We start from the raw sequence: 17,846 nt of genomic DNA on the forward strand, positions 1-17,846 counted from the left end.
ATTTTTCTGCACAGAATATCATATAGAGTTTTGTTGGCCAATATAGTAGCCAGCAGCCATGTATGACTACTGAGCACTTAAAATGTGGCACATTTCAAGATGCATGGGAATATGAAATCCAACCCAAATTTTAAAGATTAGTGCACGCATGCACGCACGCACACATACAAACACACACACTATATAAAAAAGCTCACTAACAAATTTTATATTGATTAAAATGTTAATATATTATGTTAGATAAAATATATTAAACTTCACCTTTTTACTTGTTTTAATTTGCTATTTGAAAATTTAAAATTATATGATTCAATGTATATATTGTCCTATTCTAGTACAAAGATATCTTCTGTTTTCAGTACTTTATCTTTTGTCTTTTGTACTTTTGTATCTTTTTTGTCTTTTATACTAATACCTACCATTCTAAAATCCTACATATGTCTAGGATAAGTTTAAATTCACTAGTTTTTCACGTTAGCTGTAACTCTTCCTGAGAATCCTTGAATTTTAACTTTTTCTATCATTAGTTACACTCCTCAGAACTGTTCTTTAAAAATTTGCTGAAATCTCTCAGATGCTGATACATTCCCATTGCCTTTCCATTGAGGACTTATACTTTTACGTTTAAAATACTATTTTACTATAGGTCCAGGAAGAATAGGCAATAACATGCTGTTTTGAACACTCTCTGACAAATAGATTATTCAAGCCTAGCAGACATTCCCTAGGTTACATGCCCAGGTACTTCTTCAAGACTGCTAGAACCGAGCATTATAAACGGAGATTCATTTAACTTCTAATGAATCTCATACTTATAAGAGGATGACATCAAACTGCAAGTAACTAATCCAGTTTCCTTATCAATGGTTAGGATTAAAACCAAAACTAGCTGATTAAAGAAGAAAAGAAAAGAATTAAAAAGATAGTAGGTAGCTCCCAGAAGACTAGAAAAGCAGACTTGGGAAACTAGCAGGTGCAAGGGGAGGCTGGCTATTGAAATCCTAACCTGAGGCATGCCACATAACCAGGCTAGCAAGGACACTGCCGTCATTTCACTGAGCACCAGCTGACACAAACTGCTCAAAATATAGGGTGGTGCTCTTGGCAACTTGACCACTCAGAGTTGGCTGCTGCTGCTGTCAAAGTAAATCCTTCCCTGACCATGCTTCTTTATCTCACCAGGGCCTGAGCCAGAGTCCCTGGAAGGGGTATCTGATTACCAGAGCCTAAGTCATGTGCCAGTAAAGAGTAGGAATTAGGTAGCTGACATTTTCTACTACTATAATGGGCAGCTTGGCCTCTGCCTAAGATTTGTATGATAGGGAATTCCTCAAAATAAAATAAGTTCAGATTCCAGGTAACCAAAAGAAATAGCAGGTGTACCAGCAAAACACCTAGCCAATGTAAGAACAAACATTTAACATGACTTTTTAAAATGTGAATGTTTAGTACTTTTAAAATATATACTCTAATTGTAGTAATTGAAAAAATGTAGAGACAAATAGACTGTGAGATACATAAGACTTTGTCTACTGATTATTGGAAAGATTAAAAATCTGAAGAATCAGAAGGAAGAGTTGATATTGATGTTTATCTTCTTACTCAGTGTGCAGATTCTTTCCCGAGATCCATTCAATATTTAGCAATATTTGTGAAGCTCATTGAAATAAGGTTTCACTTCAACTCTGTGAATTGTTAAAAATGGAATGTCAGAAATTTACTCCTCAGATAAGATGCAATCTTCCTTCTTACAACATCCACCCATGAGTTCCATATCTGATGGCTCTCATTATTCAGACTAAAGCACAGTAGTTAAATGTTTTGTCTGGATCCCATATTTGTTTCTTACTAACTGGGTGACCTGATTCTTGTTTTTTATACCTGGAAAACAAGGTTAATAACAGCTCCTACTCAAGAGTTACTGCGAAAAATAATGAAATAATTAGTGGTTAGATCAGTAACCAGAACATAGTGAGCATTCAGTAATTAGTGACAATGATCACTGATTAATGATGATGATGATTTCATTTCCAAAATTAAGAGTCAGCTGCCATGGAAATGTAGAATGATATTGGAAAAAGAACACAGAACTGACTTTTCAGTTGTAATATGATTCTTCTACTAATTCCATACTTCAGAAGTTACCATATTACTCTCTCTGCAAAATGAAATATTTGGTCTACTTTATAAAGATCCCTTTCATCTCTAAAATTTGGAAACTCTATGTGTACTTACACCATGTTTTTGGTACTGAACATTATCAGTTCTCTCAACTAAACCTTATATAACTTGCATAGGAAATTGAATTGGAAAACAAATTATTTCTTCCACTACACACAATACTTCCAACAAAATGTGTATGGGCTTTTTCTACATTGATGAATTCTCCAACACAAGCAGGGTGTCTTACCATGCAGTTCAAGTCTGATACTATCTACTTGGAGTTAGTGTCAGATCTCACAGCCCTACAAGAGTACTTCCAACTTTAGATGTCAATCACAATTAGTAAGTCCCCACGTTACCCACATTTCTGTCCTGCTTGGTTGCACATAAAGGTTCTCACAAACCTCTCTCTCTTTTTTTCTTTTTTTTTTTTAGGTTTGAGAATTTTCTATGATTGCTCACAGAACTCAGGGAAACTGGTTTATTATGAGAGATATGATAAAGGATACAGATGAACAGCCAGATAGAGAGGTACATGTGAAAGGTTCAGTAGATTCCTGAATGCAAGAGATTGAATTCCTGTAAAGTTGACATTCACCACTTTCCCAGCATATAGATGTTTTTATGAATTAGAAGCTTTTTAACTTTCTACTTTAGGGATTGTTATGGAGGCTTCATCACATAGAAATGATCAATCCTTAACTCAATATATAGCACCTCTCAGTGGAGAATGGGGTGAGGCTGAAAGTCCCAAACTACTAATCATAGTTTGTTCTTTCTCGTTATTAGCCCCTATTCTGAAGCTATGCAGGAGCTCATCAGAAAATACCTCATTAGAACAAAAGATGCTCCTCTCACTCGTGAGGTTCTCAGGGATTTAAGAACTTTAGGTCAGGAATCATGGCAAAAGACCAAATAGTAAAACAACCCCTATTGCTTAGAAAAGTATAAGGTTTTAGGAACTGTGTGATATGAAATGAACATAAAAACCAAAAATATTTATTTCTTATTATATCATAACTTGATGCTAGACTCATTGTAGCCTTTGTCACCTTCCTTAACAATGCTTGTCAATGTCACTCTTAGCATGTAACACTAAGGCTATTATTTTATTAGTAGGCTTATTTCTTCAAATAACTTAAGGGTATTTTAAAAATTGAAAATAGAGCATTAGATATGTATGTAGCATATATATACACAAAGAATAACAATATAAAAGAATGAATCATAGCTCTCATTTTTTTTGGTACTGAAGATTGAACTCAGGGGCACTCAACCACTGAGCCACATCCCCATCCCTATTTTGTATTTTATTTAGAGACAGGATTTCACTTAGTTGCTTGGCACCTCATTTTTACTGAGCCTGGCTTTGAACTTGCCATCTTCTGCCTCAGCCTCCTGAACCACTGGGATTATAGGCATGTGCCACAATTCCCAGATTTTCATTAATTCTTTATAAAACAACTCTAATCTTGGCTAAGCAAGAATTATCTATACTGTAACATTTTAAATAGAGGTCTCATATTCCTAGAAGCTTATATTTATTCTACATACAGTCTATATTTTTATATATTTTAGATAAATGTCTAACTTCATGATTTCCTAATATTTATCAGAATTTACGTGTGTATGTATACACACAAATATTTTGAAAACTTACAGCATTTGAGCAACACTAATTCTACCTACAAGCTTTACTTTTTCAAGTATTGAGTTTGTCTTCAGGGATTGGTGTTATTTAGGATTTTGAATGGCACTTAAAAAAACATATGGTGCTATATATTTGCTAAATTATTTTAATCCAACCTTTTTAGACATTACCAAACCTTTGAAAAGTCAGTATCTCCAGGAGTTGCTATTGCCAAAAGTTTGAAAATGTTGACTTAGACATGGGAATAAGTAGCCAGAAATTGCTTTTGTAGAACACCCCCTAATTTTGTTTTGGAGAGAGACTAAGTGTAGATGAGGACACTGAAAAAGAGAGATATTTTGGACTACAGGGCCGTCATTATGCAGATAATATTCAGCTTTATTCAGCCATACATCTCCCTTTCCTTTAGCCCAGATGGTGAAATGACTCATCTATTCCACTGGCCAGCAAAGCAAGGGAGACAGAAGAGGAGCTGTTATAATCCAGATAAAAATGGATGATGTTTCAGAAGCAAGGGGAAAATATTTCTAGGCAATGGTGATGGTACACTGATAGTACATTTTAATACTTTACATTCCTTTTCAGATTCACAGCTTGGGTTTCACATTGCTTCCAGGATTCCTGCTGAGTAGTAGTTCTGACCAGGAATTCTTTTTATCTGTCTGGTGCATATGTAAGTTGTAAACATTTATGACCTTCAAAAGACTTACTTTAGTCATTTGTCTTTGTGAAGACTAAAGATCACCCTTCAAACGTGTGATTTTTTTGGGTTACTTTCTTTGAAAATCACCTAGCAATTTATGTGGAACATACTAATTAAGAATGTGGCCAGGATGAATGTATAATTCCTTCATTGAATAATTGGGGAAATGCCTAGTGGATAAGAAAGAACAATGAAAGAAAATTATGGGGTCTGACAGACAAAAATGAAGAGAGTAGAGTGAGACTTCTGCATGTGCTTGTTTCTGTGGTTATTATGTGAGCTTATACTGATTGTGTGGAGGGCTGACACAGACATGTCATCACAGAAAGTCTTAAATCTTACTTCCTTTTCCAAAGGTCGAAGAAATTATTGATCTCTAGGAAAGCAGACTAGTCTGTCACTAACCAGAAGTTCAGTATCTAATAAGAGAAAGTGGAGATAGCTGGGTAAGATTTATTGTTAGTTACTAGAGAATATGATCCCTTCCTTGTCTATTTGTTAATAAAGCCATTTACCTGAGTTTCCTGAACAACCATTCCAACTGTATTTTTCCTCTATCCTGAAACATTTAATGTTTGTCCATTTCCTTGTGACTTTGGGCAAAATCTTTCCCTTGGGCATTCAGGGAGAGTTCTACACAACAATGCCTACTTCCCAGTGGTTATCCTGTGAAGGTTATTTACATGTTCATGCCAGCAAAACTAAGCTTGTTCACAAATTTTACAATTGTTATGATTTGGATATGATATGTTCCCCTAAAACTCCTGTACTAATGCATACAGTTCCAAGGTGAAGTGATTGGACTGTGAGAGCTGTCACCTAATCAGTCCATCTTAGTTTGAATGGACTGACTGGGTGCTAACTGTGGGGAGGCAAGATATGGCTCCAGGAAGTGTGTCACTGGGGGCATGCCCTCAAAGGGTTCATTTTCCCCGTCAACCTTTTCCCCTTTCTCAGCTTCTTGACCCCAGCAAGAGTTGAGCAACTTCCCCAGACCCTCACCTTCTGCTGGGCCCTTCAACCATGATGCTCAGCCTCATCAGAGCAATGGACTTGGTCAACTACAGACTGAACACCGAAACTATGAGCTTCAAATAAACTTTACTTCCTTTAAGTTGTTTTGGCCAGGTATTTTGTTCATGGCAATGCAAAACTGACTAAAACAACAATTTATTAGGATTCCAGTACAAGCTAAGTGACACTGCTCTTATCAGACAAATTGTGATTTTCTAGTACAGTGAAAATCTCTGGCTTTGCCTGCCTATTACATATGTTCTCTTCTTATGATATGATACTTTGAATTTTCATTGAGGAAGAACCTTCTCCCATTGCAAAAAAAGCACCTTATCCCATTGGTGAGTTCTTCTAAGGTGCTTATCCTACCTCTGGTTAAGAAGTGACTGCGTTACTTAAGAAAAGCCAGTTATATTTTATCTTTCCCTGGTTGAATTTTCAATAGCATAATAACAAAAATTGTTGGAGCCGATTCATCAAGATAGTAGTGCTTATTAAGAGATTGCCAATTATCGCCTACTTTTAGATACCCAGATCTCACATTCTTTTTGGATATAAAACTACTTAGGTTTCCTGTAATTTTTTTCCCTCTAATAAAAACCCAATCCAGAGACAATTTCTATTGCTTGTAAACCAAGAGCCAGTGAGTCCTGTGGTAGGCAGAATAATGACATTCCAAAGATGTTTACATCGTGATCCCCAAAACCTGTAACATGTTTTACTACAAGAGAGAATTAAGGTTGCAGATGAAATTTAAGTCACTAATCAGCTGACGTGAAGGAAAAGAGGCTATCCTGGATTATCAAGGTGGCCCCAGTATAATCGTACAACACTTGAATGGAAAGAAAGAAACGGATGACTCAAAACCAGACATATGACATCATAATAAAGATATAACAGCCATGGCTAGATTTGAAGATCTAAGGGAACTATGAGCTGGAGTATATTCTTTCCTAGAATCTACAGGAAGGACCACAGTCCTGCTGACATCTTGATTTTAGCTCAGTGACATCTATTTTGGATTTCTGAAATCTGAAATTATAAATAGTAATTTTATATTGTTTTGAACTATTAAGTTGTGATAATTTTTTTCGGGGGGGAGTGCTGGGGATTGAACTCAGGGACACTCAATCAACGAGCCATATCCCCAGCCCTATTTTGTATTTAATTTAGAGAGAGAGTTCTCACTGAGTTGCTTAGCACCTCATGGTTGTTAAGGCTGGCTCTGAAACCATGAACCTCCTGTCTCAGTTTCCCAGGTCACTGGGATTACAGGTGTGTGTCACCACACCCAGTGTAAATTGTGATAATTTTTTTAAAGCAGTAGTGGGAAATTATTAAGTTTCACAAAGCATGACTACATAAATCCTATATATCCTTCGAGGCAAACATCACTTCCACTATCATGACTTTTATTTTTAATTTTTAAATTCAAATATTTCAAGTGTTTATGAAAATTTGAAGAAATTTATCATGATTATACATGTTTACCACCAGTTTTGTTAAATTATAAAATTTGTAATATTTGCTTCAGTATTTTTAAAACTAAATACAATAGTAGAATAAAATCCCTTGATAATAGTTTTCTTGATCTCATCTCTTTCCCAAATTCCCTAACTGTATCTCAACCTCAATTTGTCATTTCTGTCATTCATTTTTAAAAACATATTTAGTTGCACATGGATATAATATCTTTATTTATTTTTATGTGGTGCTGAGGCTTGAACTCAGTGCCTCACATGTGCGAGTTGGGTGTTCTACCACTGAGCTACAACCCCAGCCTCTCTGTCATTTATTTTTTATGACTCTATTGTTTATACATAAGCAACATGTAATTTTATTTTTCACGTTATCAGACTTAAATACATGATAGCATTCGGTACAAATCATTCAGCAACTTCCTTTTTTCACTGAAAGGTTTGATTTTTTTCAATTCAGTATCAAATAGGTAAATCTAATAAACTTCTAATTTTGATATCTGGTAGTGTATAAATTAAATAACAGACAAAACTCCTCAAAATTGATTGGCTTAAAACTAGATAAACATTTCCTCTGTCACATAATGGTTCAGAGGTAGGCAGAGCTGGCCTATTCTGCCATCTTCAACATGGTTTTCATGTGGGGGATGAAGATGTTTCTGCTGTGACTTTTCTTATTCTCCAGCATGAGCAGGAAAGGGTAAGAGTTAAATAGTTTTAATCTTTTTTGGCATGACTAGGAAATGACATACATCCTTTCAGCTCACATCTCATTGCCAGAACTTAATCACAAAATCTTACTCAGCTTTAAAGACGCTAAGGAACATGACCTCTGACAAGGCATCAGAATGCCCAGCTATGATTTTGAAGTTCTGTTACTAAAGATAGCAAAGGGGACTTCCAAACTTCCCTCTCAGTAGAACAGACCTCATTGTCAGAAAAGTGACAGAGAAAATCTGAATCCTATCAACAAACTGAATTTGGTTGACATTTATGACATATTCCACCCAATAACAGTAAAATACGCATTGTTTTGAAGAGCACATTTACCAGGAGAGACTGGTCATACAATAACTTCAACAAATGTTAAGAAATTGAAATTCTGTAAAATATATTCTCTGCTTTAAAGGAATTAAACTCAAAAATCAGTACAATATCAGGAATATATTCTACCAGTTGGAAATTAAAAGAAACTTCTAAATAATCTGTCAAAAAATAATTCTCAAGAGGAACAAAAAATATTGAGCTAAATAAAAATGAAAATCCAATGTATCAAAATCTATGGGTCACAGTAGTGCTTAGTGAGAAATTTATAGTAATAAATACTTATATAGGAAAAGTTTTGAGAAAAAATTCAAGTTTCTAACACAAGAGACAAAAACCAAAATAATTGAAGGCAAGCATAACAAATTTAAGACCAGAAATTGATGAAGTGAAAAGCATAAGAATAATGAAATCAATTAAAATAAAAACTATTTTGAAAAGATTAATAAAATTGATGAACTTTGGGTTGAGGGTGTAGCTCAGTGGTAGAGCACTTGCTTCATTCACATGTATGAAGCCCTGGGTTTAATCCCCAGAACCAGGAAAATAAAATTGGTGAACTTTTAGCAAGACTGACAAAGAAAAATAGAGGGGACCGTAATTACCCGATACCAGGAATTTGAAAAGAAATATCGATACAGATTGTGCAGAAATGAGAAGGGTAATAAAAAATCATTACAAAAACAATACACTTATACATTCAACAACTTAATAAAATGGGGAAAAATTTGAAAACCACATGATTAAGTACAGTTAAATGCCACACAATGATATCCTGGTGAACTTTATTCCACATACATGACAGTGGTCCCATAAAATTATAACGAAGCTGAAAATTCGTATTGCCTAATGGCATTGCAGTTGTGAGGTCAGAGAACAATGTGTTACTTTTGTGTTTATGGTGATCCTGTTGTAAATAAAACTACTGCATTACCTATTGTATCCAAGAATAGCAATACAACTATGTACAGTACATAGCACTCAATAATTATAATAAATGGCTGTTACTGTTCCTTCTTTCCTACGTGCATTATAAATATCAATCATATGAGCTACCATAGTGACATGTTTGAACAAATATTAATTTGGATTTCTAGGTGTGCCATCAAAAAAAAAATCCATAGCCAGTCTCTCTCTCTCTTTCTCTCTCTTATTCTTTTTCTATTTCTCTTTCTCTCTCATACACACATACCATTTGCGAACCATAAAATTGAGAACACACAGAGAGGAATGTCTCCTATCAAAAGAGATAATGTCTCATATGGCAGCTGCTGATTCTTGATTCTTTCATTCTTAGTAAACTGTGAATTCTCATTTAGTTCACAGAAATTTTGTTATTTCTAATATTGTGGCCATGATACCATGGTCTCTAAACCCAGTATGGAAGTCCATAGATAGACTGGTATTTGCAAATTGGCTTAGGGATAGGTCACTAATATTTGTCCTTTTGTGTGAATTCTGTGACACTGATTAAACTTCACCCGCCCAGAAGACAGTAGGAGATATTGGAATATGAGTTTATTAACTTAAAATGAAAAATAATTATCATGGAAAGTTGAAGACCCATAATCAAGAATGAAGAGCTTGTTCTCTTCCTGTAATCAAGGTGCATCTGATTAAAAGGTATGTGAACATAAAAATCTTTGGGAGTTAAATGAATGTTTGTTATTCTCAAGTTGATGTGTCCATATCACTATGAACATAGTCTTGCCATAGGGACCAGAGTACTCAAAATATTATAGAATTCATATGATTCTATGATTCCCTCTCATCCAAAACCTGCTGAGATGGATACTGCCAACATTATCCTCTACATCTTTCCTTTGTGTGTGCTAAGAATACCAAACTATCTTCTATGACTTTCCTTTTCTGTGTTTCTTGGCTGATCTGATAGGTACATGAAAATAGCACATTTGCATTATGGTTCTGAAGCCTTAGGAAAGTGTCTTATATGCAGGAGAATTTGCCAATCAAATATTTGGCAATTGTGCTCATTTAAGAGTAGATGTCTAATAAAGCAATTTTCTTCATTTTTAAGTTCTTGAGGGCCACCTATTTATGTACTATCCAATATATGCCACATCTAGATTCTGACAAACATAGCATTTTCAATTTGTTGCCATGTGGAGAGAAAAATTGTAAGAAATTTCTCTTTATATTATGAAAGGCAATAGACAGGTGCAAAAATGTTGAGTTGTCAAGTTAAATTAACTATAAAAGACATATCCATAAAGTAACAAAAGCAGAAATATATTCTGAGCCAACATGTCATGCAATCCTTTTGAACTATATATCATGTTTTCTGTGATTTAATTGATTTTTAATATTTGATGCATCCTTATCCTAATATCTATACAGTATTGATCAGTATCAGGCAAGGAAATACTTCTTTCTAGAGTGAATAATGTTCTAGAACCATTTTGTGAAGACCAAATCCATATCCAAGTGAAAGATCCAAAGATAATATTAACAGTACCAGAGGAATTGTATTATAAGCTCAGAGCTGTTCAGACACTGATGTCTATACATTTTTTTTTTCCTTTCTTGATCTTTCACATAGAGATACTGATAAATCTCAATTATTTTTCTATTAGGCCAAGTTTAAAATTATGAAATGTCATCAACTCATGGCAATTTTTTATTTTGACTGTTTGCCAAGTTAGCTTCATTTCTTACATGCCCCTTTACACCATGTTTTTAAAAGCTCACAGTATGCAATAGATGTTTGCTAGAAGGATTTTAGAAAGGAAGACCTCCCTCTATTTTGTTGTTGGCTCATACTGATGAATATCCTGACTGGAAAGGAACCAAGACCGGAGCAAAAAACCATTCTCAGTTTGAATAATGGGGATATTGGCTCTGCATTTATGCCATTAGTGCCTGGGCAATAACCTGAGGAGCCCTGGGTAGAGGAGTGACTTGGTTTATCAATGCAACAAAAGATCTGAAGATTTTATGAAGAACTTCATCCCTGATGTAGCTTTCTCTTTCCTCTCTATTTTTAAGCAAAACAGGGGTGATCTTTTCTACTTCTCCACTCACAGCTCCTACAGCCTTTTTTTGTGATTTTTGTCTCCCTCAGTTTTATCCCTCAATGTTTGTCTTGACCTGATTTTACTTATGAAATATAAAAACAATAGGAAATGCAAAAAGAAATAACTGGAAACATATTAAAAATAAAACCTTTGCTCTCTTCTCAGTCCAATACAGATAAAATGAACAAAATAAAGTAAGTATATAGAAGAACTCAAATTGCAACCAGTAAAACAAGAGCTTAGAGATATCTGTGTATAATATGAACTATATCTTGTCTTTTGATATTCATGGAATATTCATGAAAATTGACCATACCTTAGGATACATACATACACTGACACACACACATGCACCCACAAACAAATCTCAATAAAGTCCAAATATTAGAAATAATACAAATAGCACTTTCACACAGCATAAGGTTCTAAAACTATAAATAATAACAATTTAAAAGCCCTTTGATATACATATTTTAAGTAATTACACTTTATTAAACAACTTTCAGATCAAAGGAAAAATTAAAACTATAGATTTTCAAAGGAAAAACAAACTAAAATTATAAAATAACATATAACAACTTGTTCTGAAATTAAACATTTTTAAATTATTTAAACTATTAGGATACACAATGGGTAAATCTAGGGTAGAACCAGAGAGCAGATGGGATAGAATCTCACTACGTATAAAAGGAAAAGTTGCTCTGCCTATAAGAAAGAAACACTTTTTCTCTTTCTTTCTCCTCAATTCTCCTTTGCTCCCAGAATTATCTCTCCAAAGGAACTCACTTCTGTCTTCCCACCTCTGTGTCTTTTGTTCCCCAAACCAAGAAGACAGAATAGGTAGTTTTGCATAATGCTGTGGTTCCTGGCTCATCAGGTTCTTGGTGTGGGCTGGGTTGTAACATGGCTTGTGGTTTGTAGCCTGAATTAGTTATGACTTGTAGATCAGTTGTCACCAGGGAGGAATGGGCAGTGATAACTGGTTGAGAGGTTTGGTGTAGCCCAGTAAGGACCAGAATAGAGTCTGTGGTGGACACTGGGTGATTTTGCTTCTTAGTATCCATTTTTCCTTATCAGTTCTCATGGTTCATTTGGGATTGCCTACTCAAGCCACAATTCCTGATCTCGGCCAGCATCATGACAATTAGATTCAGGAATTTGGGTATAACACGTAGAAAGACACTCTTATCCCTGGAGCTATTCTTGCAGACATTCATCATGTTTTCTGGCCCAGTGCCTTTGAGAAAAATTCTTAACATTTAGAGAATTTCCTTCTGCAAGATCTGCCTCACCAAGGTAGAACACAGAAAACCTGCTTTCTCAGGCTCTTTAGCAGAGGAAGGCACATGTGAGAGATAACTTCACCATCACTCAGTCATGTTACATTTGTCTGGGAAGCTGACAAGTCAAGGAAGGAAGCTCTGGGGGCATTATTTGGTGAGGGTAGTAACTGAGATGTGCAGCTTTGGGGGCTGGCAGTCCTTTGAATGGTTGAATTCCTGGCCCTCCAGTGGCCTTGGTAGAAGTAGCATTTGAGCTCTTGGCAGCAGTGCAAACAAAGTTGTGTTGGTGGTGGTGGCTGCAGCAGTTCTGTTTATAGTTTCTTTGGAACATTCTTGTTCGAAGTTTGGCTGTAGGCAAGATTCCACAGCCTTTATAAACAATTCTGTAACCTACAAAGTAGTTTTTTTAATAGACTCCTTTTCTGGAATCCTCAGAGTCAGAGGATGTAGCTACAAGTAAGAACTCTATAATATCATAAAACTAGTAGTCCTGGAGATTTCAGGAGCCTTGACCTGAAGATACTTGAAACTGAAATTAGCATAGATGGATGTAAGATAGTATTGGATCTAGCCTTTCCTGAAGCTAATATGAATAGATATGTAAGTCAATAATTTTTTTTTTCTTTCGCAAGTTATTCTTGGTTGACTTATCTGTCATTGCAATTGAAGGCATTCTAATTAATTTAAGCTCTTGATTTATATAATATGTATGTATATGTATTATTACAACCTCTTTTCATGTTATACTCTTATCCATTCCCATAATTATGGGAATAATTTATGTAGGTTAATCAACAATTCTGTCTTCTTACTCTTATAGCAAAAGACATAGAGGTTTATAAAAGTTCTTGCTAACTCAAGTATATTATGGTTTATTTTTCTTTGCTTTTATTTTTTAATAAAAATATGAAACTGAATTAGAAATAATAAGAATATTCACCCTGCAAGTAAGAATCAATGATGTTATGTGTCTTTTACAATTACATAGAACAGAATTTCTCACTACAAAGTGAGAACTGAGTTTAACAATCACTTTTTCTAAATGAATCATTATACTTCTATCCAGCGATTCTAGCCTACAAATTTTTAAGAACGTAATGATATTGCCTGCAGAGATTTAACCATATGTCAATGTTTACCATACACAGGCAGAAATATCTAAAAAGGGATAAGCAACTTAATAATAGTAGTTGATAATTACATGGTACTTATAAGCGGCCTATGATAAGGCTTTTGTGAATATTAACTCCTAAATCATAAAAGGCCCTATGAAACTGATGCTATTATTTTTCTCATCTCGTACATAAGAAAAGTGAGACAAAGAGAAGTAGTACCTTGCCAAGATCCTTGCTTCAGTTACAAGCTCTGACCTACTTGTGAGTCTTGCCAAGTTACTTCTGAAGCAGTCTCTTCATTAGAAACAAATCAATAAAGCTGGCTAATATCTCAGGGGGATAGAATGGACTCCACTGCTTCATGAGGGTATGAGTATATCCTAAAACTACCATTGTCACACAGTTGTTCCATTATAGGGTTGGGATTTAAACCCAGGAAGCCTTAGTCTTACCTGCTATACCAAAAGAGATCTGCTCATTGGAATGTGATACATATTTAGGGGCCAAAAATAATAAATGTTAAACATGATATAGAGCAATGGTTGTTATTTTTTTTTAGCAGTCAGAACTCTTAAATATATAAGTTGTAATTTTTAAAGGTCCTGTTGATTAAGTAGAGGTGGAGGGATAGAACTCAGTTCCCTCAACCACACTCCAAATCCTAGAAACCCCTCAGGCATCTCAGAGAAAGCCCTAGGTCTCCTAAGAGTGGCACTTTGAGACTGACTGTTTAGACTTGAAAATTCAGAGATGTGTGAGAATGTTCAATATACAGTGTTGGTGAGAAAAGCAGGATAAAAAATAGTATGTGTGCTATGGTTCCATTTTTGTTTAAAAAAAAAGAGCATCCCCATAAATACATGAAAAAAGAATACAAAAAAGAAAACATGAAATATGAGCAGATTTCTGGGTTTATAGATTTATTTTCTTATTTTTATTTTTGTGTTTATCTAAATTTACTGATTGCCTTCATGTAGAGAAAATTAAGACTTTAAAAAAATTAAATTCAAGCTTTCTGTGAGATGATGCCCCTGTACTTAAATCCTTATTCCATCACCTTAACAAATGCAAGAACAAATCTTGATGCTGCATTCAATTGTTTTTTAAAATTTATGAATAAGCCAAGAGACATAGAATTGTCAGGGAAGTTATACATTAAGCCTGTATTTATTAACATGGGGTTGCTCAGGTATTTCATTTCTGAACTGAACTTAGAATTCTTGACTCATTCCTTTTGTTCTCCTTACTAGAAACCCCCAAATTGCTGCATTACTTTTAAACTAGCCCTTCAAAAACATGGCATTTGAATAAACATTGTGGCTTCAGATGCAAACAGATCATTTATTTGATATAGAGACCCTATCTCCTCTCATCTCAACTCTCATCAATGCTCTTTGCACTGAGGTAGACATTCAAGTACAGTTCATTGCATCTGTTCTGGTTCAGTGATGGACAAAATTAGCCTACATGCAGATAGCGTCCTTCCACATTTGCATGAAAAAAAGAAAGTCATTGCCAGGCCTTTATTAGCTCCACTAAAGATTTCCCTTCTGATTAAAAAGTTTAGTTTTTTAAAAGTCACTGAAACAGACTGAGAGATTCAAACTCTATTTTATTCTCTTCTCTAATAAGTTACATCCAGATTCATGTACTTAAAGACAGCTGCAATTAGAAAGTCAGAGTATTGGATTTATAAGGGATCTTAGAGACCATACAGATGATCATTGCTGGTGAGGGAACAGTACAGCAGAGGTTCGAACTTGTCAAGGTCACACAGCACAAAGTAATAGCCAGACTATGATTCTCTTCTTACTTGGGCTCAGTTCTTTTTCAATCATACCATATTATACTACTTCTTGTGATGAGAAGACATTCCTGAAAATTTCCAAATGATCTGGAGACCTCTGGCATTTTTAACCAATGATTTTTCTTCTCATGGTAACATGGGATCATTAGGTCATGACCATTGCTCTCCAGCAATGGATGACAGGGTCACTATGCCCTTTTCCGAAAGAGCTACATGTCTCTAGTGAAGGTACGTGAGTAATATCTGTAAATCTCCTGCAATGAAGCCATAATTGCATTTCTCATTGAGGTCACAGTTTGCCTTGGGGAATAACTAAAAAGGGTCAGATATACCTTTTTTTTTTTTAATTAGGGCTTCCCCCCAACCGGCCCCCCCCCCCCCCCCCCGCTCCAACCCCAGAGACTTAGATTTAAAACTATGGGCAAAACTCCTATCATCTACTTTCTGATTGCCACAAAAGAGATCTCAGGGTCTCAGGACAGACAATGAATGTTCTCACCTTTGGGCAGAACACTGGAGGCCCTGGCTACTGCTCATCATCACACCACTCAGGGAACGAAGGAGAGTGAAAGGCTCCATCACTGTTGGTCTGCCATGTCCCCTCTCATTGCAATAGAAACGAATAGAAGCACAGTATAGCATCAAACAGGAGATACATGCAAGTTGAGCAGATCCCTACAACTGTGTGATGGCATTCTATGCCTTAAAACCAGTTTTATTTTGTATGATTCTCTTACAAGTTCTGTGGCTAGCACCCACAGGTGAGGACAATGGGCTACAGAGAAATGAAGTGACAGAGCAAGGGCCACCATTCTGGTTCTGCATGTGGAGGCTATTCCCCAGGTTCTTAGTCTATTACAGCTAGAGGAGTCTCACGAGACAAAGCAATCAATTTAGAAGAATGTGAAGGTTAAACAACAGAACATTTTCTGTTAAGGGTAAAAATCTTGTAACCCCGTCAAAACACTCTCTTCATAGAGGAAGGGATGTTCTTTAGCTAAAATAGGCTAAACATGCCTTATTTTCATTTCAGTTTTTGGGCATGAATTTATAAATTTGTGAAACTGTTCTTTCATCTGAGAAGATAAGTCTAAAACTACTAAGATGTTTACCATTAACGTTGTATCAAAAAAAAAAAAAAAGCTAATGCTTTTCATACTACTCAACCTGTCAGTAAGGGGTTACATTAGAAAGCAACTGGTATTTGACATGTCCTTAGGGTTGAGAGATTTAAGAAACAGTAAACATGGAAATGAAGATCTTCCACCCATTTGAAAGTGACTATTCAAGTACTGTTGTGAAGTGTTGTATAGCATGGGAGACAGGTCCACAAATTGTCAGTCTGTAAAGCTCTGTGGACAACCTTCCCACACAGAAGTGCCCTAAGCAGAGTATCATGTTGGCGATTCCAGTAGATCAAGAACCATTTTACTGGTAAGTAGAGCGGGGATCATTTTCACTCTCATCCACATTTTGCATTGCTCATAGACTCAGTCCTTGTAGTTTTCATTTCATTTCATTCTATAATTTTCATGGCTGATTTAGCAGAATAATTACTTTTTTCTTGGCCATTACTCATTCTTTCATTTAATACTACAAATATTGTTAAGTTAGATGAACTGGTGACTTAGTTTGTAAAGTCTTGTGTTATGGTAGATATGAGGTATCACCCAAAAGGTCATCATGTCTGAGAAAATGCAAGAAATTTTGAAGGTGAATAGATTGGATTTTGAGATCCTTAACCTACTCAGTACATTAATCCACTGATGGGGATTAACTGTAGGCAGGTAGGATGTGGCTGGTGGAGGTGGGTCATTGAGGGCTTGCTTGCCTTTGGGTTATGTATTTTGTCAGTGGTAAGGAAGGTCTCTTTCTCTGTCTCCTGGTGCCATGTACTGAGTAGCTTTCCTGTGCCACACTTTTCTGCCATGATGTTCTGTATTACCTGGGACCCTGAGGAATGCAGTTGGCATCTATGGAATGAGACCTCTGAAGCCATGAGCCCCAAAATAAACTCTGTATTTTTCTTGTCAGGTCTTTTGGTCACAGCAGCAAAAAAGCTAAACCAAAACATCTTTTCCCCTCTTTCATCTATTCGTGTCTTTATATACTGTTACCCCTGTCTAGAAATCCTTTACTTTCTTTCTTTTCTTACTAACTCCTCCTTAGTCTGCCAAGACTTAGCCCACAAATTACTTTGATGGCAATACCTTTCTTTATACTGGATGAGAATAGATTACTTGGGAAGAACAGAACATGTGGAAATGGAATAATCTGCTTGTAAGGGACACAAGGGAAGACCAGTTACAAGAGAGAAGGAAGACGAGTGGTAGAGAGGGAGGAAAAACCAGGAAGCGCCAAGGGACTTTTCACATGCAGAGCATAGGGATCCACATTCACAGCTGCAGAAGAGACAAGTAAACTGAGAAGTGAAAACCATCACTAGTCTATATTTGCATCAACTCATATGCATATAGAGTAACACTAAAATGATTCATAAGAATTTAAGAAGCATCGTTACATAGAGCAGAGTGGGCCCTGGGCAGCTGAGGA

This window comes from Ictidomys tridecemlineatus, chromosome 1 (assembly GCF_052094955.1).
Source record: "Ictidomys tridecemlineatus isolate mIctTri1 chromosome 1, mIctTri1.hap1, whole genome shotgun sequence".
Classification (NCBI taxonomy): Eukaryota; Metazoa; Chordata; class Mammalia; order Rodentia; family Sciuridae; genus Ictidomys; species Ictidomys tridecemlineatus.